The sequence below is a fragment of the Pungitius pungitius genome, chromosome 16 (genome assembly GCF_949316345.1).
Source record: "Pungitius pungitius chromosome 16, fPunPun2.1, whole genome shotgun sequence".
Classification (NCBI taxonomy): domain Eukaryota; kingdom Metazoa; phylum Chordata; class Actinopteri; order Perciformes; family Gasterosteidae; genus Pungitius; species Pungitius pungitius.
In genome coordinates this window covers 12778442-12795057 of record NC_084915.1, presented here as the reverse complement: position 1 = coordinate 12795057, position 16616 = coordinate 12778442, and the positions used below count along the sequence as shown (strand labels likewise).

The following is a 16616-nucleotide window of genomic DNA, read 5'->3' as shown; positions in this document are numbered from 1 at the left end:
TTATACACCAAAAACCCATTCGGCAGTACCAGAAAACTACTCGTTACTCAGGTCCTTTATTTAAAAAACAGCAAAGGCTAATATTCAGAGTTGTGGCTTGGGTAAAAAATGTACACTCTTTCCACCAAGCAGCCGTGATCGTATAGTGGTTAGTACTCTGCGTTGTGGTCGCAGCAACCCCGGTTCGAATCCGGGTCACGGCAGCAGCTCAGAGTTGTCAATGTCTTCAACTCCACTTTTAATGTGAAATGTCTGAGACTGGACAGCTTTTTTGCTTACACTAGATGTTTTTGGCCGACATAAGTAATGGTACCCGGTTCCTCGGCTGTGGTCTGTTACAGCATTCAGCCGTTGGCATAAAATGAAGTTACACGTGGAATCTACAACAGCATTTTTGGAAGGGGCTAGTGGCGCAATGGACAACGCGTCTGACTACGAATCAGAAGATTCCAGGTTCGACTCCTGGCTAGCTCGTACTATTCTTCGACTTGCAAAAGGATCAGTGCTTATGTCAAAAGCTCCTACTGGAAAAGGAGGTTGTGCTAAGACCGATTCTCGAGGTGTTTTGCTACTTGCAAATACACTTTCTTTGAAAAATAAGATTATACACCAAAAACCCATTCGGCAGTACCAGAAAACTACTCGTTACTCAGGTCATTCATTTAAAAAACAGCAACGGCTAAAATCCCGACTTGTGGCTTGGGTAAAAAATGTACACTCTTTCCACCAAGCAGCCGTGATCGTATAGTGGTTAGTACTCTGCGTTGTGGTCGCAGCAACCCCGGTTCGAATCCGGGTCACGGCAGCAGCTCAGAGTTGTCAATGTCTTCAACTCCACTTTTAATGTGAAATGTCTGAGACTGGACAGCTTTTTTGCTTACACTAGATGTTTTTGGCCGACATAAGTAATGGTACCCGGTTCCTCGGCTGTGGTCTGTTACAGCATTCAGCTGTTGGCATAAAATATAGTTACACGTGGAATCTACAACAGCATTTTTGTAAGGGGCTAGTGGCGCAATGGACAACGCGTCTGACTACGAATCAGAAGATTCCAGGTTCGACTCCTGGCTAGCTCGTACTATTCTTCGACTTGCAAAAGGATCAGTGCTTATGTCAAAAGCTCCTACTTGAAAAGGAGGTTGTGCTAAGACCGATTCTCGAGGTATTTTGCTACTTGCAAATACACTTTCTTTGAAAAACAAGATTATATACCAAGAACCCATTCGTCAGTACCAGAAAACTACTCGTTACTCAGGTCCTTTATTTAAAAAGCAGCAAAGGCTAATATTCAGAGTTGTGGCTTGGGTAAAAAATGTACACTCTTTCCACCAAGCAGCCGTGATCGTATAGTGGTTAGTACTCTGCGTTGTGGTCGCAGCAACCCCGGTTCGAATCCGGGTCACGGCAGCAGCTCAGAGTTGTCAATGTCTTCAACTCCACTTTTAATGTGAAATGTCTGAGACTCGACAGCTTTTTTGCTTACACTAGATGTTTTTGGCCGACATAAGTAATGGTACCCGGTTCCTCGGCTGTGGTCTGTTACAGCATTCAGCTGTTGGCATAAAATATAGTTACACGTGGAATCTACAACAGCATTTTTGTAAGGGGCTAGTGGCGCAATGGACAACGTGTCTGACTACGAATCAGAAGATTCCAGGTTCGACTCCTGGCTAGCTCGTACTATTCTTCGACTTGCAAAAGGATCAGTGCTTATGTCAAAAGCTCCTACTTGAAAAGGAGGTTGTGCTAAGACCGATTCTCGAGGTATTTTGCTACTTGCAAATACACTTTCTTTGAAAAACAAGATTATATACCAAGAACCCATTCGTCAGTACCAGAAAACTACTCGTTACTCAGGTCCTTTATTTAAAAAACAGCAAAGGCTAATATTCAGAGTTGTGGCTTGGGTAAAAAATGTACACTCTTTCCACCAAGCAGCCGTGATCGTATAGTGGTTAGTACTCTGCGTTGTGGTCGCAGCAACCCCGGTTCGAATCCGGGTCACGGCAGCAGCTCAGAGTTGTCAATGTCTTCAACTCCACTTTTAATGTGAAATGTCTGAGACTGGACAGCTTTTTTGCTTACACTAGATGTTTTTGGCCGACATAAGTAATGGTACCCGGTTCCTCGGCTGTGGTCTGTTACAGCATTCAGCTGTTGGCATAAAATATAGTTACACGTGGAATCTATAACAACATTATTGTAAGGGGCTAGTGGCGCAATGGACAACGCGTCTGACTACGAATCAGAAGATTCCAGGTTCGACTCCTGGCTAGCTCGTACTATTCTTCGACTTGCAAAAGGATCAGTGCTTATGTCAAAAGCTCCTACTTGAAAAGGAGGTTGTGCTAAAACCGATTCTCGAGGTATTTTGCTACTTGCAAATACACTTTCTTTGAAAAACAAGATTATATACCAAGAACCCATTCGGCAGTACCAGAAAACTACTCGTTACTCAGGTCCTTTATTTAAAATGCAGCAAAGGCTAATATTCAGAGTTGTGGCTTGGGTAAAAAATGTACACTCTTTCCACCAAGCAGCCGTGATCGTATAGTGGTTAGTACTCTGCGTTGTGGTCGCAGCAACCCTGGTTCGAATCCGGGTCACGGCAGCAGCTCAGAGTTGTCAATGTCTTCAACTCCACTTTTAATGTGAAATGTCTGAGACTCGACAGCTTTTTTGCTTACACTAGATGTTTTTGGCCGACACCAGTAATGGTACCGGGTTCCTCGGCTGTGGTCTGTTACAGCATTCAGCCGTTGGCATAAAATGAAGTTACACGTGGAATCTACAACAGCATTTTTGTAAGGGGCTCGTGGCGCAATGGACAACGCGTCTGACTACGAATCAGAAGATTCCAGGTTCGACTCCTGGCTAGCTCGTACTACTCTTCGACTTGCAAAAGGATCAGTGCTCATGTCAAAAGCTCCTACTGGAAAAGGAGGTTGTGCTAAGACCGATTCTCGAGGTGTTTTGCTACTTGCAATTACACTTTCTTTGAAAAACAAGATTATACACCAAGAACCCATTCGGCAGTACCAGAAAACTACTCGTTACTCAGGTCCTTTATTTAAAAAGCAGCAAAGGCTAATATTCAGAGTTGTGGCTCGGGTAAAAAATGTACACTCTTTCCACCAAGCAGCCGTGATCGTATAGTGGTTAGTACTCTGCGTTGTGGTCGCAGCAACCCCGGTTCGAATCCGGGTCACGGCAGCAGCTCAGAGTTGTCAATGTCTTCAACTCCACTTTTAATGTGAAATGTCTGAGACTGGACAGCTTTTTTGCTTACACTAGATGTTTTTGGCCGACATAAGTAATGGTACCCGGTTCCTCGGCTGTGGTCTGTTACAGCATTCAGCTGTTCGCATAAAATATAGTTACACGTGGAATCTACAACAGCATTTTTGTAAGGGGCTAGTGGCGCAATGGACAACGCGTCTGACTACGAATCAGAAGATTCCAGGTTCGACTCCTGGCTAGCTCGTACTATTCTTCGACTTGCAAAAGGATCAGTGCTCATGTCAAAAGCTCCTACTGGAAAAGGAGGTTGTGCTAAGACCGATTCTCGAGGTCTTTTGCTACTTGCAAATACACTTTCTTCGAAAAACAAGATTATACACCAAGAACCCATTCGGCAGTACCAGAAAACTACTCGTTACTCAGGTCATTCATTTAAAAAACAGCAACGGCTAAAATCCCGACTTGTGGCTTGGGTAAAAAATGTACACTCTTTCCACCAAGCAGCCGTGATCGTATAGTGGTTAGTACTCTGCGTTGTGGTCGCAGCAACCCCGGTTCGAATCCGGGTCACGGCAGCAGCTCAGAGTTGTCAATGTCTTCAACTCCACTTTTAATGTGCCTTGGCATGTGAAATGTCGAAGACTCGACAGCTTTTTTGCTTACACTAGATGTTTTTGGCCGACACCAGTAATGGTACCGGGTTCCTCGGCTGTGGTCTGTTACAGCATTCAGCCGTTGGCATAAAATGAAGTTACACGTGGAATCTACAACAGCATTTTTGTAAGGGGCTAGTGGCGCAATGGACAACGCGTCTGACTACGAATCAGAAGATTCCAGGTTCGACTCCTGGCTAGCTCGTACTACTCTTCGACTTGCAAAAGGATCAGTGCTCATGTCAAAAGCTCCTACTGGAAAAGGAGGTTGTGCTAAGACCGATTCTCGAGGTGTTTTGCTACTTGCAATTACACTTTCTTTGAAAAACAAGATTATACACCAAGAACCCATTCGGCAGTACCAGAAAACTACTCGTTACTCAGGTCATTCATTTAAAAAACAGCAACGGCTAAAATCCCGACTTGTGGCTTGGGTAAAAAATGTACACTCTTTCCACCAAGCAGCCGTGATCGTATAGTGGTTAGTACTCTGCGTTGTGGTCGCAGCAACCCCGGTTCGAATCCGGGTCACGGCAGCAGCTCAGAGTTGTCAATGTCTTCAACTCCACTTTTAATGTGAAATGTCTGAGACTGGACAGCTTTTTTGCTTACACTAGATGTTTTTGGCCGACATAAGTAATGGTACCCGGTTCCTCGGCTGTGGTCTGTTACAGCATTCAGCTGTTGGCATAAAATATAGTTACACGTGGAATCTACAACAGCATTTTTGTAAGGGGCTAGTGGCGCAATGGACAACGCGTCTGACTACGAATCAGAAGATTCCAGGTTCGACTCCTGGCTAGCTCGTACAATTCTTCGACTTGCAAAAGGATCAGTGCTTATGTCAAAAGCTCCTACTGGAAAAGGAGGTTGTGCTAAGACCGATTCTCGAGGTGTTTTGCTACTTGCAAATACACTTTCTTTGAAAAACAAGATTATACACCAAAAACCCATTCGGCAGTACCAGAAAACTACTCGTTACTCAGGTCATTCATTTAAAAAACAGCAACGGCTAAAATCCCGACTTGTGGCTTGGGTAAAAAATGTACACTCTTTCCACCAAGCAGCCGTGATCGTATAGTGGTTAGTACTCTGCGTTGTGGTCGCAGCAACCCCGGTTCGAATCCGGGTCACGGCAGCAGCTCAGAGTTGTCAATGTCTTCAACTCCACTTTTAATGTGAAATGTCTGAGACTGGACAGCTTTTTTGCTTACACTAGATGTTTTTGGCCGACACCAGTAATGGTACCGGGTTCCTCGGCTGTGGTCTGTTACAGCATTCAGCCGTTGGCATAAAATGAAGTTACACGTGGAATCTACAACAGCATTTTTGTAAGGGGCTAGTGGCGCAATGGACAACGCGTCTGACTACGAATCAGAAGATTCCAGGTTCGACTCCTGGCTAGCTCGTACTACTCTTCGACTTGCAAAAGGATCAGTGCTCATGTCAAAAGCTCCTACTGGAAAAGGAGGTTGTGCTAAGACCGATTCTCGAGGTGTTTTGCTACTTGCAATTACACTTTCTTTGAAAAACAAGATTATACACCAAGAACCCATTCGGCAGTACCAGAAAACTACTCGTTACTCAGGTCATTCATTTAAAAAACAGCAACGGCTAAAATCCCGACTTGTGGCTTGGGTAAAAAATGTACACTCTTTCCACCAAGCAGCCGTGATCGTATAGTGGTTAGTACTCTGCGTTGTGGTCGCAGCAACCCCGGTTCGAATCCGGGTCACGGCAGCAGCTCAGAGTTGTCAATGTCTTCAACTCCACTTTTAATGTGAAATGTCTGAGACTGGACAGCTTTTTTGCTTACACTAGATGTTTTTGGCCGACATAAGTAATGGTACCCGGTTCCTCGGCTGTGGTCTGTTACAGCATTCAGCTGTTGGCATAAAATATAGTTACACGTGGAATCTACAACAGCATTTTTGTAAGGGGCTAGTGGCGCAATGGACAACGCGTCTGACTACGAATCAGAAGATTCCAGGTTCGACTCCTGGCTAGCTCGTACTATTCTTCGACTTGCAAAAGGATCAGTGCTCATGTCAAAAGCTCCTACTGGAAAAGGAGGTTGTGCTAAGACCGATTCTCGAGGTCTTTTGCTACTTGCAAATACACTTTCTTCGAAAAACAAGATTATACACCAAGAACCCATTCGGCAGTACCAGAAAACTACTCGTTACTCAGGTCATTCATTTAAAAAACAGCAACGGCTAAAATCCCGACTTGTGGCTTGGGTAAAAAATGTACACTCTTTCCACCAAGCAGCCGTGATCGTATAGTGGTTAGTACTCTGCGTTGTGGTCGCAGCAACCCCGGTTCGAATCCGGGTCACGGCAGCAGCTCAGAGTTGTCAATGTCTTCAACTCCACTTTTAATGTGCCTTGGCATGTGAAATGTCTGAGACTCGACAGCTTTTTTGCTTACACTAGATGTTTTTGGCCGACACCAGTAATGGTACCGGGTTCCTCGGCTGTGGTCTGTTACAGCATTCAGCCGTTGGCATAAAATGAAGTTACACGTGGAATCTACAACAGCATTTTTGTAAGGGGCTAGTGGCGCAATGGACAACGCGTCTGACTACGAATCAGAAGATTCCAGGTTCGACTCCTGGCTAGCTCGTACTACTCTTCGACTTGCAAAAGGATCAGTGCTCATGTCAAAAGCTCCTACTGGAAAAGGAGGTTGTGCTAAGACCGATTCTCGAGGTGTTTTGCTACTTGCAATTACACTTTCTTTGAAAAACAAGATTATACACCAAGAACCCATTCGGCAGTACCAGAAAACTACTCGTTACTCAGGTCATTCATTTAAAAAACAGCAACGGCTAAAATCCCGACTTGTGGCTTGGGTAAAAAATGTACACTCTTTCCACCAAGCAGCCGTGATCGTATAGTGGTTAGTACTCTGCGTTGTGGTCGCAGCAACCCCGGTTCGAATCCGGGTCACGGCAGCAGCTCAGAGTTGTCAATGTCTTCAACTCCACTTTTAATGTGAAATGTCTGAGACTGTACAGCTTTTTTGCTTACACTAGATGTTTTTGGCCGACATAAGTAATGGTACCCGGTTCCTCGGCTGTGGTCTGTTACAGCATTCAGCTGTTGGCATAAAATATAGTTACACGTGGAATCTACAACAGCATTTTTGTAAGGGGCTAGTGGCGCAATGGACAACGCGTCTGACTACGAATCAGAAGATTCCAGGTTCGACTCCTGGCTAGCTCGTACAATTCTTCGACTTGCAAAAGGATCAGTGCTTATGTCAAAAGCTCCTACTGGAAAAGGAGGTTGTGCTAAGACCGATTCTCGAGGTGTTTTGCTACTTGCAAATACACTTTCTTTGAAAAACAAGATTATACACCAAAAACCCATTCGGCAGTACCAGAAAACTACTCGTTACTCAGGTCATTCATTTAAAAAACAGCAACGGCTAAAATCCCGACTTGTGGCTTGGGTAAAAAATGTACACTCTTTCCACCAAGCAGCCGTGATCGTATAGTGGTTAGTACTCTGCGTTGTGGTCGCAGCAACCCCGGTTCGAATCCGGGTCACGGCAGCAGCTCAGAGTTGTCAATGTCTTCAACTCCACTTTTAATGTGAAATGTCTGAGACTGGACAGCTTTTTTGCTTACACTAGATGTTTTTGGCCGACATAAGTAATGGTACCCGGTTCCTCGGCTGTGGTCTGTTACAGCATTCAGCCGTTGGCATAAAATATAGTTGCACGTGGAATCTACAACAGCATTTTTGTAAGGGGCTAGTGGCGCAATGGACAACGCGTCTGACTACGAATCAGAAGATTCCAGGTTCGACTCCTGGCTAGCTCGTACTATTCTTCGACTTGCAAAAGGATCAGTGCTTATGTCAAAAGCTCCTACTGGAAAAGGAGGTTGTGCAAAGACCGATTCTCGAGGTCTTTTGCTACTTGAAAATACACTTTCTTTGAAAAACAAGATTATACACCAAGAACCCATTCGGCAGTACCAGAAAACTACTCGTTACTCAGGTCATTTATTTAAAAAACAGCAAAGGCTAATATTCAGAGTTGTGGCTCGGGTAAAAAATGTACACTCTTTCCACCAAGCAGTCGTGATCGTATAGTGGTTAGTACTCTGCGTTGTGGTCGCAGCAACCCCGGTTCGAATCCGGGTCACGGCAGCAGCTCAGAGTTGTCAATGTCTTCAACTCCACTTTTAATGTGAAATGTCTGAGACTGGACAGCTTTTTTGCTTACACTAGATGTTTTTGGCCGACATTAGTAATGGTACCCGGTTCCTCGGCTGTGGTCTGTTACAGCATTCAGCTGTTGGCATAAAATATAGTTACACGTGGAATCTACAACAGCATTTTTGTAAGGGGCTAGTGGCGCAATGGACAACGCGTCTGACTACGAATCAGAAGATTCCAGGTTCGACTCCTGGCTAGCTCGTACTATTCTTCGACTTGCAAAAGGATCAGTGCTCATGTCAAAAGCTCCTACTGGAAAAGGAGGTTGTGCTAAGACCGATTCTCGAGGTCTTTTGCTACTTGCAAATACACTTTCTTCGAAAAACAAGATTATACACCAAGAACCCATTCGGCAGTACCAGAAAACTACTCGTTACTCAGGTCATTCATTTAAAAAACAGCAACGGCTAAAATCCCGACTTGTGGCTTGGGTAAAAAATGTACACTCTTTCCACCAAGCAGCCGTGATCGTATAGTGGTTAGTACTCTGCGTTGTGGTCGCAGCAACCCCGGTTCGAATCCGGGTCACGGCAGCAGCTCAGAGTTGTCAATGTCTTCAACTCCACTTTTAATGTGCCTTGGCATGTGAAATGTCTGAGACTCGACAGCTTTTTTGCTTACACTAGATGTTTTTGGCCGACACCAGTAATGGTACCGGGTTCCTCGGCTGTGGTCTGTTACAGCATTCAGCCGTTGGCATAAAATGAAGTTACACGTGGAATCTACAACAGCATTTTTGTAAGGGGCTCGTGGCGCAATGGACAACGCGTCTGACTACGAATCAGAAGATTCCAGGTTCGACTCCTGGCTAGCTCGTACTACTCTTCGACTTGCAAAAGGATCAGTGCTCATGTCAAAAGCTCCTACTGGAAAAGGAGGTTGTGCTAAGACCGATTCTCGAGGTGTTTTGCTACTTGCAATTACACTTTCTTTGAAAAACAAGATTATACACCAAGAACCCATTCGGCAGTACCAGAAAACTACTCGTTACTCAGGTCCTTTATTTAAAAAGCAGCAAAGGCTAATATTCAGAGTTGTGGCTCGGGTAAAAAATGTACACTCTTTCCACCAAGCAGCCGTGATCGTATAGTGGTTAGTACTCTGCGTTGTGGTCGCAGCAACCCCGGTTCGAATCCGGGTCACGGCAGCAGCTCAGAGTTGTCAATGTCTTCAACTCCACTTTTAATGTGAAATGTCTGAGACTGGACAGCTTTTTTGCTTACACTAGATGTTTTTGGCCGACATAAGTAATGGTACCCGGTTCCTCGGCTGTGGTCTGTTACAGCATTCAGCTGTTGGCATAAAATATAGTTACACGTGGAATCTACAACAGCATTTTTGTAAGGGGCTAGTGGCGCAATGGACAACGCGTCTGACTACGAATCAGAAGATTCCAGGTTCGACTCCTGGCTAGCTCGTACAATTCTTCGACTTGCAAAAGGATCAGTGCTTATGTCAAAAGCTCCTACTGGAAAAGGAGGTTGTGCTAAGACCGATTCTCGAGGTGTTTTGCTACTTGCAAATACACTTTCTTTGAAAAACAAGATTATACACCAAAAACCCATTCGGCAGTACCAGAAAACTACTCGTTACTCAGGTCATTCATTTAAAAAACAGCAACGGCTAAAATCCCGACTTGTGGCTTGGGTAAAAAATGTACACTCTTTCCACCAAGCAGCCGTGATCGTATAGTGGTTAGTACTCTGCGTTGTGGTCGCAGCAACCCCGGTTCGAATCCGGGTCACGGCAGCAGCTCAGAGTTGTCAATGTCTTCAACTCCACTTTTAATGTGAAATGTCTGAGACTGGACAGCTTTTTTGCTTACACTAGATGTTTTTGGCCGACATAAGTAATGGTACCCGGTTCCTCGGCTGTGGTCTGTTACAGCATTCAGCCGTTGGCATAAAATATAGTTGCACGTGGAATCTACAACAGCATTTTTGTAAGGGGCTAGTGGCGCAATGGACAACGCGTCTGACTACGAATCAGAAGATTCCAGGTTCGACTCCTGGCTAGCTTGTACTATTCTTCGACTTGCAAAAGGATCAGTGCTCATGTCAAAAGCTCCTACTGGAAAAGGAGGTTGTGCTAAGACCGATTCTCGAGGTCTTTTGCTACTTGCAAATACACTTTCTTCGAAAAACAAGATTATACACCAAGAACCCATTCGGCAGTACCAGAAAACTACTCGTTACTCAGGTCATTCATTTAAAAAACAGCAACGGCTAAAATCCCGACTTGTGGCTTGGGTAAAAAATGTACACTCTTTCCACCAAGCAGCCGTGATCGTATAGTGGTTAGTACTCTGCGTTGTGGTCGCAGCAACCCCGGTTCGAATCCGGGTCACGGCAGCAGCTCAGAGTTGTCAATGTCTTCAACTCCACTTTTAATGTGAAATGTCTGAGACTCGACAGCTTTTTTGCTTACACTAGATGTTTTTGGCCGACATAAGTAATGGTACCCGGTTCCTCGGCTGTGGTCTGTTACAGCATTCAGCTGTTGGCATAAAATATAGTTACACGTGGAATCTACAACAGCATTTTTGTAAGGGGCTAGTGGCGCAATGGACAACGTGTCTGACTACGAATCAGAAGATTCCAGGTTCGACTCCTGGCTAGCTCGTACTATTCTTCGACTTGCAAAAGGATCAGTGCTTATGTCAAAAGCTCCTACTTGAAAAGGAGGTTGTGCTAAGACCGATTCTCGAGGTATTTTGCTACTTGCAAATACACTTTCTTTGAAAAACAAGATTATATACCAAGAACCCATTCGTCAGTACCAGAAAACTACTCGTTACTCAGGTCCTTTATTTAAAAAACAGCAAAGGCTAATATTCAGAGTTGTGGCTTGGGTAAAAAATGTACACTCTTTCCACCAAGCAGCCGTGATCGTATAGTGGTTAGTACTCTGCGTTTTGGTCGCAGCAACCCCGGTTCGAATCCGGGTCACGGCAGCAGCTCAGAGTTGTCAATGTCTTCAACTCCACTTTTAATGTGAAATGTCTGAGACTCGACAGCTTTTTTGCTTACACTAGATGTTTTTGGCCGACATAAGTAATGGTACCCGGTTCCTCGGCTGTGGTCTGTTACAGCATTCAGCCGTTGGCATAAAATATAGTTACACGTGGAATCTACAACAGCATTATTGTAAGGGGCTAGTGGCGCAATGGACAACGCGTCTGACTACGAATCAGAAGATTCCAGGTTCGACTCCTGGCTAGCTCGTACTATTCTTCGACTTGCAAAAGGATCAGTGCTTATGTCAAAAGCTCCTACTTGAAAAGGAGGTTGTGCTAAGACCGATTCTCGAGGTATTTTGCTACTTGCAAATACACTTTCTTTGAAAAACAAGATTATATACCAAGAACCCATTCGGCAGTACCAGAAAACTACTCGTTACTCAGGTCCTTTATTTAAAAAGCAGCAAAGGCTAATATTCAGAGTTGTGGCTTGGGTAAAAAATGTACACTCTTTCCACCAAGCAGCCGTGATCGTATAGTGGTTAGTACTCTGCGTTGTGGTCGCAGCAACCCCGGTTCGAATCCGGGTCACGGCAGCAGCTCAGAGTTGTCAATGTCTTCAACTCCACTTTTAATGTGAAATGTCTGAGACTCGACAGCTTTTTTGCTTACACTAGATGTTTTTGGCCGACATAAGTAATGGTACCCGGTTCCTCGGCTGTGGTCTGTTACAGCATTCAGCTGTTGGCATAAAATATAGTTACACGTGGAATCTACAACAGCATTTTTGTAAGGGGCTAGTGGCGCAATGGACAACGTGTCTGACTACGAATCAGAAGATTCCAGGTTCGACTCCTGGCTAGCTCGTACTATTCTTCGACTTGCAAAAGGATCAGTGCTTATGTCAAAAGCTCCTACTTGAAAAGGAGGTTGTGCTAAGACCGATTCTCGAGGTATTTTGCTACTTGCAAATACACTTTCTTTGAAAAACAAGATTATATACCAAGAACCCATTCGTCAGTACCAGAAAACTACTCGTTACTCAGGTCCTTTATTTAAAAAACAGCAAAGGCTAATATTCAGAGTTGTGGCTTGGGTAAAAAATGTACACTCTTTCCACCAAGCAGCCGTGATCGTATAGTGGTTAGTACTCTGCGTTGTGGTCGCAGCAACCCCGGTTCGAATCCGGGTCACGGCAGCAGCTCAGAGTTGTCAATGTCTTCAACTCCACTTTTAATGTGAAATGTCTGAGACTGGACAGCTTTTTTGCTTACACTAGATGTTTTTGGCCGACATAAGTAATGGTACCCGGTTCCTCGGCTGTGGTCTGTTACAGCATTCAGCTGTTGGCATAAAATATAGTTACACGTGGAATCTATAACAGCATTATTGTAAGGGGCTAGTGGCGCAATGGACAACGCGTCTGACTACGAATCAGAAGATTCCAGGTTCGACTCCTGGCTAGCTCGTACTATTCTTCGACTTGCAAAAGGATCAGTGCTTATGTCAAAAGCTCCTACTTGAAAAGGAGGTTGTGCTAAGACCGATTCTCGAGGTATTTTGCTACTTGCAAATACACTTTCTTTGAAAAACAAGATTATATACCAAGAACCCATTCGGCAGTACCAGAAAACTACTCGTTACTCAGGTCCTTTATTTAAAATGCAGCAAAGGCTAATATTCAGAGTTGTGGCTTGGGTAAAAAATGTACACTCTTTCCACCAAGCAGCCGTGATCGTATAGTGGTTAGTACTCTGCGTTGTGGTCGCAGCAACCCCGGTTCGAATCCGGGTCACGGCAGCAGCTCAGAGTTGTCAATGTCTTCAACTCCACTTTTAATGTGAAATGTCTGAGACTCGACAGCTTTTTTGCTTACACTAGATGTTTTTGGCCGACATAAGTAATGGTACCCGGTTCCTCGGCTGTGGTCTGTTACAGCATTCAGCTGTTGGCATAAAATATAGTTACACGTGGAATCTACAACAGCATTTTTGTAAGGGGCTAGTGGCGCAATGGACAACGCGTCTGACTACGAATCAGAAGATTCCAGGTTCGACTCCTGGCTAGCTCGTACTATTCTTCGACTTGAAAAAAGGATCAGTGCTTATGTCAAAAGCTCCTACTTGAAAAGGAGGTTGTGCTAAGACCGATTCTCGAGGTATTTTGCTACTTGCAAATACACTTTCTTTGAAAAACAAGATTATATACCAAGAACCCATTCGGCAGTACCAGAAAACTACTCGTTACTCAGGTCCTTTATTTAAAAAGCAGCAAAGGCTAATATTCAGAGTTGTGGCTCGGGTAAAAAATGTACACTCTTTCCACCAAGCAGCCGTGATCGTATAGTGGTTAGTACTCTGCGTTGTGGTCGCAGCAACCCCGGTTCGAATCCGGGTCACGGCAGCAGCTCAGAGTTGTCAATGTCTTCAACTCCACTTTTAATGTGAAATGTCTGAGACTGGACAGCTTTTTTGCTTACACTAGATGTTTTTGGCCGACATAAGTAATGGTACCCGGTTCCTCGGCTGTGGTCTGTTACAGCATTCAGCTGTTGGCATAAAATATAGTTACACGTGGAATCTACAACAGCATTTTTGTAAGGGGCTAGTGGCGCAATGGACAACGCGTCTGACTACGAATCAGAAGATTCCAGGTTCGACTCCTGGCTAGCTCGTACTATTCTTCGACTTGCAAAAGGATCAGTGCTTATGTCAAAAGCTCCTACTGGAAAAGGAGGTTGTGCTAAGACCGATTCTCGAGGTGTTTTGCTACTTGCAATTACACTTTCTTTGAAAAACAAGATTATACACCAAGAACCCATTCGGCAGTACCAGAAAACTACTCGTTACTCAGGTCATTCATTTAAAAAACAGCAACGGCTAAAATCCCGACTTGTGGCTTGGGTAAAAAATGTACACTCTTTCCACCAAGCAGCCGTGATCGTATAGTGGTTAGTACTCTGCGTTGTGGTCGCAGCAACCCCGGTTCGAATCCGGGTCACGGCAGCAGCTCAGAGTTGTCAATGTCTTCAACTCCACTTTTAATGTGAAATGTCTGAGACTGTACAGCTTTTTTGCTTACACTAGATGTTTTTGGCCGACATAAGTAATGGTACCCGGTTCCTCGGCTGTGGTCTGTTACAGCATTCAGCTGTTGGCATAAAATATAGTTACACGTGGAATCTACAACAGCATTTTTGTAAGGGGCTAGTGGCGCAATGGACAACGCGTCTGACTACGAATCAAAAGATTCCAGGTTCGACTCCTGGCTAGCTCGTACTATTCTTCGACTTGCAAAAGGATCAGTGCTCATGTCAAAAGCTCCTACTGGAAAAGGAGGTTGTGCTAAGACCGATTCTCGAGGTCTTTTGCTACTTGCAAATACACTTTCTTCGAAAAACAAGATTATACACCAAGAACCCATTCGGCAGTACCAGAAAACTACTCGTTACTCAGGTCATTCATTTAAAAAACAGCAACGGCTAAAATCCCGACTTGTGGCTTGGGTAAAAAATGTACACTCTTTCCACCAAGCAGCCGTGATCGTATAGTGGTTAGTACTCTGCGTTGTGGTCGCAGCAACCCCGGTTCGAATCCGGGTCACGGCAGCAGCTCAGAGTTGTCAATGTCTTCAACTCCACTTTTAATGTGCCTTGGCATGTGAAATGTCTGAGACTCGACAGCTTTTTTGCTTACACTAGATGTTTTTGGCCGACACCAGTAATGGTACCGGGTTCCTCGGCTGTGGTCTGTTACAGCATTCAGCCGTTGGCATAAAATGAAGTTACACGTGGAATCTACAACAGCATTTTTGTAAGGGGCTCGTGGCGCAATGGACAACGCGTCTGACTACGAATCAGAAGATTCCAGGTTCGACTCCTGGCTAGCTTGTACTACTCTTCGACTTGCAAAAGGATCAGTGCTCATGTCAAAAGCTCCTACTGGAAAAGGAGGTTGTGCTAAGACCGATTCTCGAGGTGTTTTGCTACTTGCAATTACACTTTCTTTGAAAAACAAGATTATACACCAAGAACCCATTCGGCAGTACCAGAAAACTACTCGTTACTCAGGTCCTTTATTTAAAAAGCAGCAAAGGCTAATATTCAGAGTTGTGGCTCGGGTAAAAAATGTACACTCTTTCCACCAAGCAGCCGTGATCGTATAGTGGTTAGTACTCTGCGTTGTGGTCGCAGCAACCCCGGTTCGAATCCGGGTCACGGCAGCAGCTCAGAGTTGTCAATGTCTTCAACTCCACTTTTAATGTGAAATGTCTGAGACTGGACAGCTTTTTTGCTTACACTAGATGTTTTTGGCCGACATAAGTAATGGTACCCGGTTCCTCGGCTGTGGTCTGTTACAGCATTCAGCTGTTGGCATAAAATATAGTTACACGTGGAATCTACAACAGCATTTTTGTAAGGGGCTAGTGGCGCAATGGACAACGCGTCTGACTACGAATCAGAAGATTCCAGGTTCGACTCCTGGCTAGCTCGTACTATTCTTCGACTTGCAAAAGGATCAGTGCTCATGTCAAAAGCTCCTACTGGAAAAGGAGGTTGTGCTAAGACCGATTCTCGAGGTCTTTTGCTACTTGCAAATACACTTTCTTCGAAAAACAAGATTATACACCAAGAACCCATTCGGCAGTACCAGAAAACTACTCGTTACTCAGGTCATTCATTTAAAAAACAGCAACGGCTAAAATCCCGACTTGTGGCTTGGGTAAAAAATGTACACTCTTTCCACCAAGCAGCCGTGATCGTATAGTGGTTAGTACTCTGCGTTGTGGTCGCAGCAACCCCGGTTCGAATCCGGGTCACGGCAGCAGCTCAGAGTTGTCAATGTCTTCAACTCCACGTTTAATGTGCCTTGGCATGTGAAATGTCTGAGACTCGACAGCTTTTTTGCTTACACTAGATGTTTTTGGCCGACACCAGTAATGGTACCGGGTTCCTCGGCTGTGGTCTGTTACAGCATTCAGCCGTTGGCATAAAATGAAGTTACACGTGGAATCTACAACAGCATTTTTGTAAGGGGCTAGTGGCGCAATGGACAACGCGTCTGACTACGAATCAGAAGATTCCAGGTTCGACTCCTGGCTAGCTCGTACTACTCTTCGACTTGCAAAAGGATCAGTGCTCATGTCAAAAGCTCCTACTGGAAAAGGAGGTTGTGCTAAGACCGATTCTCGAGGTGTTTTGCTACTTGCAATTACACTTTCTTTGAAAAACAAGATTATACACCAAGAACCCATTCGGCAGTACCAGAAAACTACTCGTTACTCAGGTCATTCATTTAAAAAACAGCAACGGCTAAAATCCCGACTTGTGGCTTGGGTAAAAAATGTACACTCTTTCCACCAAGCAGCCGTGATCGTATAGTGGTTAGTACTCTGCGTTGTGGTCGCAGCAACCCCGGTTCGAATCCGGGTCACGGCAGCAGCTCAGAGTTGTCAATGTCTTCAACTCCACTTTTAATGTGAAATGTCTGAGACTGTACAGCTTTTTTGCTTACACTAGATGTTTTTGGCCGACAT

General features: G+C 44.7%; 54 non-coding genes across 54 annotated transcripts; all 54 read left to right on the top strand.

Moving 5' to 3' along the window:
• Nucleotides 1–131: 131 nt before the first annotated feature.
• Nucleotides 132–203, top strand: trnah-gug (transfer RNA histidin (anticodon GUG)). The gene has a single exon. It is a non-coding gene; the product is annotated as a tRNA-His (tRNA).
• Nucleotides 204–401: 198 nt separating this feature from the next.
• trnar-acg (transfer RNA arginine (anticodon ACG)) lies at nucleotides 402–474 on the top strand. The gene has a single exon. It is a non-coding gene; the product is annotated as a tRNA-Arg (tRNA).
• A 259-nt stretch (nucleotides 475–733) lies between these two features.
• On the top strand, nucleotides 734–805 carry trnah-gug (transfer RNA histidin (anticodon GUG)). The gene has a single exon. It is a non-coding gene; the product is annotated as a tRNA-His (tRNA).
• A 198-nt stretch (nucleotides 806–1003) lies between these two features.
• On the top strand, nucleotides 1004–1076 carry trnar-acg (transfer RNA arginine (anticodon ACG)). The gene has a single exon. It is a non-coding gene; the product is annotated as a tRNA-Arg (tRNA).
• A 259-nt stretch (nucleotides 1077–1335) lies between these two features.
• trnah-gug (transfer RNA histidin (anticodon GUG)) lies at nucleotides 1336–1407 on the top strand. Its single transcript has one exon. It is a non-coding gene; the product is annotated as a tRNA-His (tRNA).
• A 198-nt stretch (nucleotides 1408–1605) lies between these two features.
• Nucleotides 1606–1678, top strand: trnar-acg (transfer RNA arginine (anticodon ACG)). Its single transcript has one exon. It is a non-coding gene; the product is annotated as a tRNA-Arg (tRNA).
• A 259-nt stretch (nucleotides 1679–1937) lies between these two features.
• Nucleotides 1938–2009, top strand: trnah-gug (transfer RNA histidin (anticodon GUG)). Its single transcript has one exon. It is a non-coding gene; the product is annotated as a tRNA-His (tRNA).
• Nucleotides 2010–2207: 198 nt separating this feature from the next.
• trnar-acg (transfer RNA arginine (anticodon ACG)) lies at nucleotides 2208–2280 on the top strand. The gene has a single exon. It is a non-coding gene; the product is annotated as a tRNA-Arg (tRNA).
• Nucleotides 2281–2539: 259 nt separating this feature from the next.
• On the top strand, nucleotides 2540–2611 carry trnah-gug (transfer RNA histidin (anticodon GUG)). The gene has a single exon. It is a non-coding gene; the product is annotated as a tRNA-His (tRNA).
• A 198-nt stretch (nucleotides 2612–2809) lies between these two features.
• trnar-acg (transfer RNA arginine (anticodon ACG)) lies at nucleotides 2810–2882 on the top strand. The gene has a single exon. It is a non-coding gene; the product is annotated as a tRNA-Arg (tRNA).
• Nucleotides 2883–3141: 259 nt separating this feature from the next.
• Nucleotides 3142–3213, top strand: trnah-gug (transfer RNA histidin (anticodon GUG)). Its single transcript has one exon. It is a non-coding gene; the product is annotated as a tRNA-His (tRNA).
• Nucleotides 3214–3411: 198 nt separating this feature from the next.
• Nucleotides 3412–3484, top strand: trnar-acg (transfer RNA arginine (anticodon ACG)). Its single transcript has one exon. It is a non-coding gene; the product is annotated as a tRNA-Arg (tRNA).
• Nucleotides 3485–3743: 259 nt separating this feature from the next.
• On the top strand, nucleotides 3744–3815 carry trnah-gug (transfer RNA histidin (anticodon GUG)). The gene has a single exon. It is a non-coding gene; the product is annotated as a tRNA-His (tRNA).
• A 210-nt stretch (nucleotides 3816–4025) lies between these two features.
• On the top strand, nucleotides 4026–4098 carry trnar-acg (transfer RNA arginine (anticodon ACG)). The gene has a single exon. It is a non-coding gene; the product is annotated as a tRNA-Arg (tRNA).
• Nucleotides 4099–4357: 259 nt separating this feature from the next.
• On the top strand, nucleotides 4358–4429 carry trnah-gug (transfer RNA histidin (anticodon GUG)). The gene has a single exon. It is a non-coding gene; the product is annotated as a tRNA-His (tRNA).
• Nucleotides 4430–4627: 198 nt separating this feature from the next.
• trnar-acg (transfer RNA arginine (anticodon ACG)) lies at nucleotides 4628–4700 on the top strand. The gene has a single exon. It is a non-coding gene; the product is annotated as a tRNA-Arg (tRNA).
• A 259-nt stretch (nucleotides 4701–4959) lies between these two features.
• trnah-gug (transfer RNA histidin (anticodon GUG)) lies at nucleotides 4960–5031 on the top strand. Its single transcript has one exon. It is a non-coding gene; the product is annotated as a tRNA-His (tRNA).
• A 198-nt stretch (nucleotides 5032–5229) lies between these two features.
• On the top strand, nucleotides 5230–5302 carry trnar-acg (transfer RNA arginine (anticodon ACG)). Its single transcript has one exon. It is a non-coding gene; the product is annotated as a tRNA-Arg (tRNA).
• Nucleotides 5303–5561: 259 nt separating this feature from the next.
• trnah-gug (transfer RNA histidin (anticodon GUG)) lies at nucleotides 5562–5633 on the top strand. Its single transcript has one exon. It is a non-coding gene; the product is annotated as a tRNA-His (tRNA).
• Nucleotides 5634–5831: 198 nt separating this feature from the next.
• Nucleotides 5832–5904, top strand: trnar-acg (transfer RNA arginine (anticodon ACG)). Its single transcript has one exon. It is a non-coding gene; the product is annotated as a tRNA-Arg (tRNA).
• A 259-nt stretch (nucleotides 5905–6163) lies between these two features.
• On the top strand, nucleotides 6164–6235 carry trnah-gug (transfer RNA histidin (anticodon GUG)). The gene has a single exon. It is a non-coding gene; the product is annotated as a tRNA-His (tRNA).
• A 210-nt stretch (nucleotides 6236–6445) lies between these two features.
• On the top strand, nucleotides 6446–6518 carry trnar-acg (transfer RNA arginine (anticodon ACG)). The gene has a single exon. It is a non-coding gene; the product is annotated as a tRNA-Arg (tRNA).
• Nucleotides 6519–6777: 259 nt separating this feature from the next.
• Nucleotides 6778–6849, top strand: trnah-gug (transfer RNA histidin (anticodon GUG)). Its single transcript has one exon. It is a non-coding gene; the product is annotated as a tRNA-His (tRNA).
• A 198-nt stretch (nucleotides 6850–7047) lies between these two features.
• Nucleotides 7048–7120, top strand: trnar-acg (transfer RNA arginine (anticodon ACG)). The gene has a single exon. It is a non-coding gene; the product is annotated as a tRNA-Arg (tRNA).
• Nucleotides 7121–7379: 259 nt separating this feature from the next.
• Nucleotides 7380–7451, top strand: trnah-gug (transfer RNA histidin (anticodon GUG)). Its single transcript has one exon. It is a non-coding gene; the product is annotated as a tRNA-His (tRNA).
• A 198-nt stretch (nucleotides 7452–7649) lies between these two features.
• Nucleotides 7650–7722, top strand: trnar-acg (transfer RNA arginine (anticodon ACG)). The gene has a single exon. It is a non-coding gene; the product is annotated as a tRNA-Arg (tRNA).
• A 529-nt stretch (nucleotides 7723–8251) lies between these two features.
• trnar-acg (transfer RNA arginine (anticodon ACG)) lies at nucleotides 8252–8324 on the top strand. Its single transcript has one exon. It is a non-coding gene; the product is annotated as a tRNA-Arg (tRNA).
• Nucleotides 8325–8583: 259 nt separating this feature from the next.
• On the top strand, nucleotides 8584–8655 carry trnah-gug (transfer RNA histidin (anticodon GUG)). Its single transcript has one exon. It is a non-coding gene; the product is annotated as a tRNA-His (tRNA).
• A 210-nt stretch (nucleotides 8656–8865) lies between these two features.
• trnar-acg (transfer RNA arginine (anticodon ACG)) lies at nucleotides 8866–8938 on the top strand. The gene has a single exon. It is a non-coding gene; the product is annotated as a tRNA-Arg (tRNA).
• A 259-nt stretch (nucleotides 8939–9197) lies between these two features.
• Nucleotides 9198–9269, top strand: trnah-gug (transfer RNA histidin (anticodon GUG)). Its single transcript has one exon. It is a non-coding gene; the product is annotated as a tRNA-His (tRNA).
• Nucleotides 9270–9467: 198 nt separating this feature from the next.
• On the top strand, nucleotides 9468–9540 carry trnar-acg (transfer RNA arginine (anticodon ACG)). Its single transcript has one exon. It is a non-coding gene; the product is annotated as a tRNA-Arg (tRNA).
• Nucleotides 9541–9799: 259 nt separating this feature from the next.
• Nucleotides 9800–9871, top strand: trnah-gug (transfer RNA histidin (anticodon GUG)). The gene has a single exon. It is a non-coding gene; the product is annotated as a tRNA-His (tRNA).
• A 198-nt stretch (nucleotides 9872–10069) lies between these two features.
• On the top strand, nucleotides 10070–10142 carry trnar-acg (transfer RNA arginine (anticodon ACG)). Its single transcript has one exon. It is a non-coding gene; the product is annotated as a tRNA-Arg (tRNA).
• Nucleotides 10143–10401: 259 nt separating this feature from the next.
• On the top strand, nucleotides 10402–10473 carry trnah-gug (transfer RNA histidin (anticodon GUG)). Its single transcript has one exon. It is a non-coding gene; the product is annotated as a tRNA-His (tRNA).
• A 198-nt stretch (nucleotides 10474–10671) lies between these two features.
• Nucleotides 10672–10744, top strand: trnar-acg (transfer RNA arginine (anticodon ACG)). Its single transcript has one exon. It is a non-coding gene; the product is annotated as a tRNA-Arg (tRNA).
• Nucleotides 10745–11003: 259 nt separating this feature from the next.
• trnaq-uug (transfer RNA glutamine (anticodon UUG)) lies at nucleotides 11004–11075 on the top strand. The gene has a single exon. It is a non-coding gene; the product is annotated as a tRNA-Gln (tRNA).
• Nucleotides 11076–11273: 198 nt separating this feature from the next.
• On the top strand, nucleotides 11274–11346 carry trnar-acg (transfer RNA arginine (anticodon ACG)). Its single transcript has one exon. It is a non-coding gene; the product is annotated as a tRNA-Arg (tRNA).
• Nucleotides 11347–11605: 259 nt separating this feature from the next.
• Nucleotides 11606–11677, top strand: trnah-gug (transfer RNA histidin (anticodon GUG)). The gene has a single exon. It is a non-coding gene; the product is annotated as a tRNA-His (tRNA).
• A 198-nt stretch (nucleotides 11678–11875) lies between these two features.
• On the top strand, nucleotides 11876–11948 carry trnar-acg (transfer RNA arginine (anticodon ACG)). The gene has a single exon. It is a non-coding gene; the product is annotated as a tRNA-Arg (tRNA).
• A 259-nt stretch (nucleotides 11949–12207) lies between these two features.
• trnah-gug (transfer RNA histidin (anticodon GUG)) lies at nucleotides 12208–12279 on the top strand. Its single transcript has one exon. It is a non-coding gene; the product is annotated as a tRNA-His (tRNA).
• Nucleotides 12280–12477: 198 nt separating this feature from the next.
• On the top strand, nucleotides 12478–12550 carry trnar-acg (transfer RNA arginine (anticodon ACG)). The gene has a single exon. It is a non-coding gene; the product is annotated as a tRNA-Arg (tRNA).
• A 259-nt stretch (nucleotides 12551–12809) lies between these two features.
• On the top strand, nucleotides 12810–12881 carry trnah-gug (transfer RNA histidin (anticodon GUG)). The gene has a single exon. It is a non-coding gene; the product is annotated as a tRNA-His (tRNA).
• Nucleotides 12882–13079: 198 nt separating this feature from the next.
• On the top strand, nucleotides 13080–13152 carry trnar-acg (transfer RNA arginine (anticodon ACG)). The gene has a single exon. It is a non-coding gene; the product is annotated as a tRNA-Arg (tRNA).
• A 260-nt stretch (nucleotides 13153–13412) lies between these two features.
• Nucleotides 13413–13484, top strand: trnah-gug (transfer RNA histidin (anticodon GUG)). The gene has a single exon. It is a non-coding gene; the product is annotated as a tRNA-His (tRNA).
• Nucleotides 13485–13682: 198 nt separating this feature from the next.
• On the top strand, nucleotides 13683–13755 carry trnar-acg (transfer RNA arginine (anticodon ACG)). The gene has a single exon. It is a non-coding gene; the product is annotated as a tRNA-Arg (tRNA).
• A 259-nt stretch (nucleotides 13756–14014) lies between these two features.
• Nucleotides 14015–14086, top strand: trnah-gug (transfer RNA histidin (anticodon GUG)). Its single transcript has one exon. It is a non-coding gene; the product is annotated as a tRNA-His (tRNA).
• Nucleotides 14087–14284: 198 nt separating this feature from the next.
• On the top strand, nucleotides 14285–14357 carry trnar-acg (transfer RNA arginine (anticodon ACG)). Its single transcript has one exon. It is a non-coding gene; the product is annotated as a tRNA-Arg (tRNA).
• A 259-nt stretch (nucleotides 14358–14616) lies between these two features.
• On the top strand, nucleotides 14617–14688 carry trnah-gug (transfer RNA histidin (anticodon GUG)). Its single transcript has one exon. It is a non-coding gene; the product is annotated as a tRNA-His (tRNA).
• A 210-nt stretch (nucleotides 14689–14898) lies between these two features.
• trnar-acg (transfer RNA arginine (anticodon ACG)) lies at nucleotides 14899–14971 on the top strand. Its single transcript has one exon. It is a non-coding gene; the product is annotated as a tRNA-Arg (tRNA).
• Nucleotides 14972–15230: 259 nt separating this feature from the next.
• Nucleotides 15231–15302, top strand: trnah-gug (transfer RNA histidin (anticodon GUG)). Its single transcript has one exon. It is a non-coding gene; the product is annotated as a tRNA-His (tRNA).
• A 198-nt stretch (nucleotides 15303–15500) lies between these two features.
• On the top strand, nucleotides 15501–15573 carry trnar-acg (transfer RNA arginine (anticodon ACG)). Its single transcript has one exon. It is a non-coding gene; the product is annotated as a tRNA-Arg (tRNA).
• A 259-nt stretch (nucleotides 15574–15832) lies between these two features.
• trnah-gug (transfer RNA histidin (anticodon GUG)) lies at nucleotides 15833–15904 on the top strand. Its single transcript has one exon. It is a non-coding gene; the product is annotated as a tRNA-His (tRNA).
• Nucleotides 15905–16114: 210 nt separating this feature from the next.
• trnar-acg (transfer RNA arginine (anticodon ACG)) lies at nucleotides 16115–16187 on the top strand. The gene has a single exon. It is a non-coding gene; the product is annotated as a tRNA-Arg (tRNA).
• A 259-nt stretch (nucleotides 16188–16446) lies between these two features.
• trnah-gug (transfer RNA histidin (anticodon GUG)) lies at nucleotides 16447–16518 on the top strand. The gene has a single exon. It is a non-coding gene; the product is annotated as a tRNA-His (tRNA).
• The last annotated feature ends 98 nt before the right edge of the window (nucleotides 16519–16616 follow it).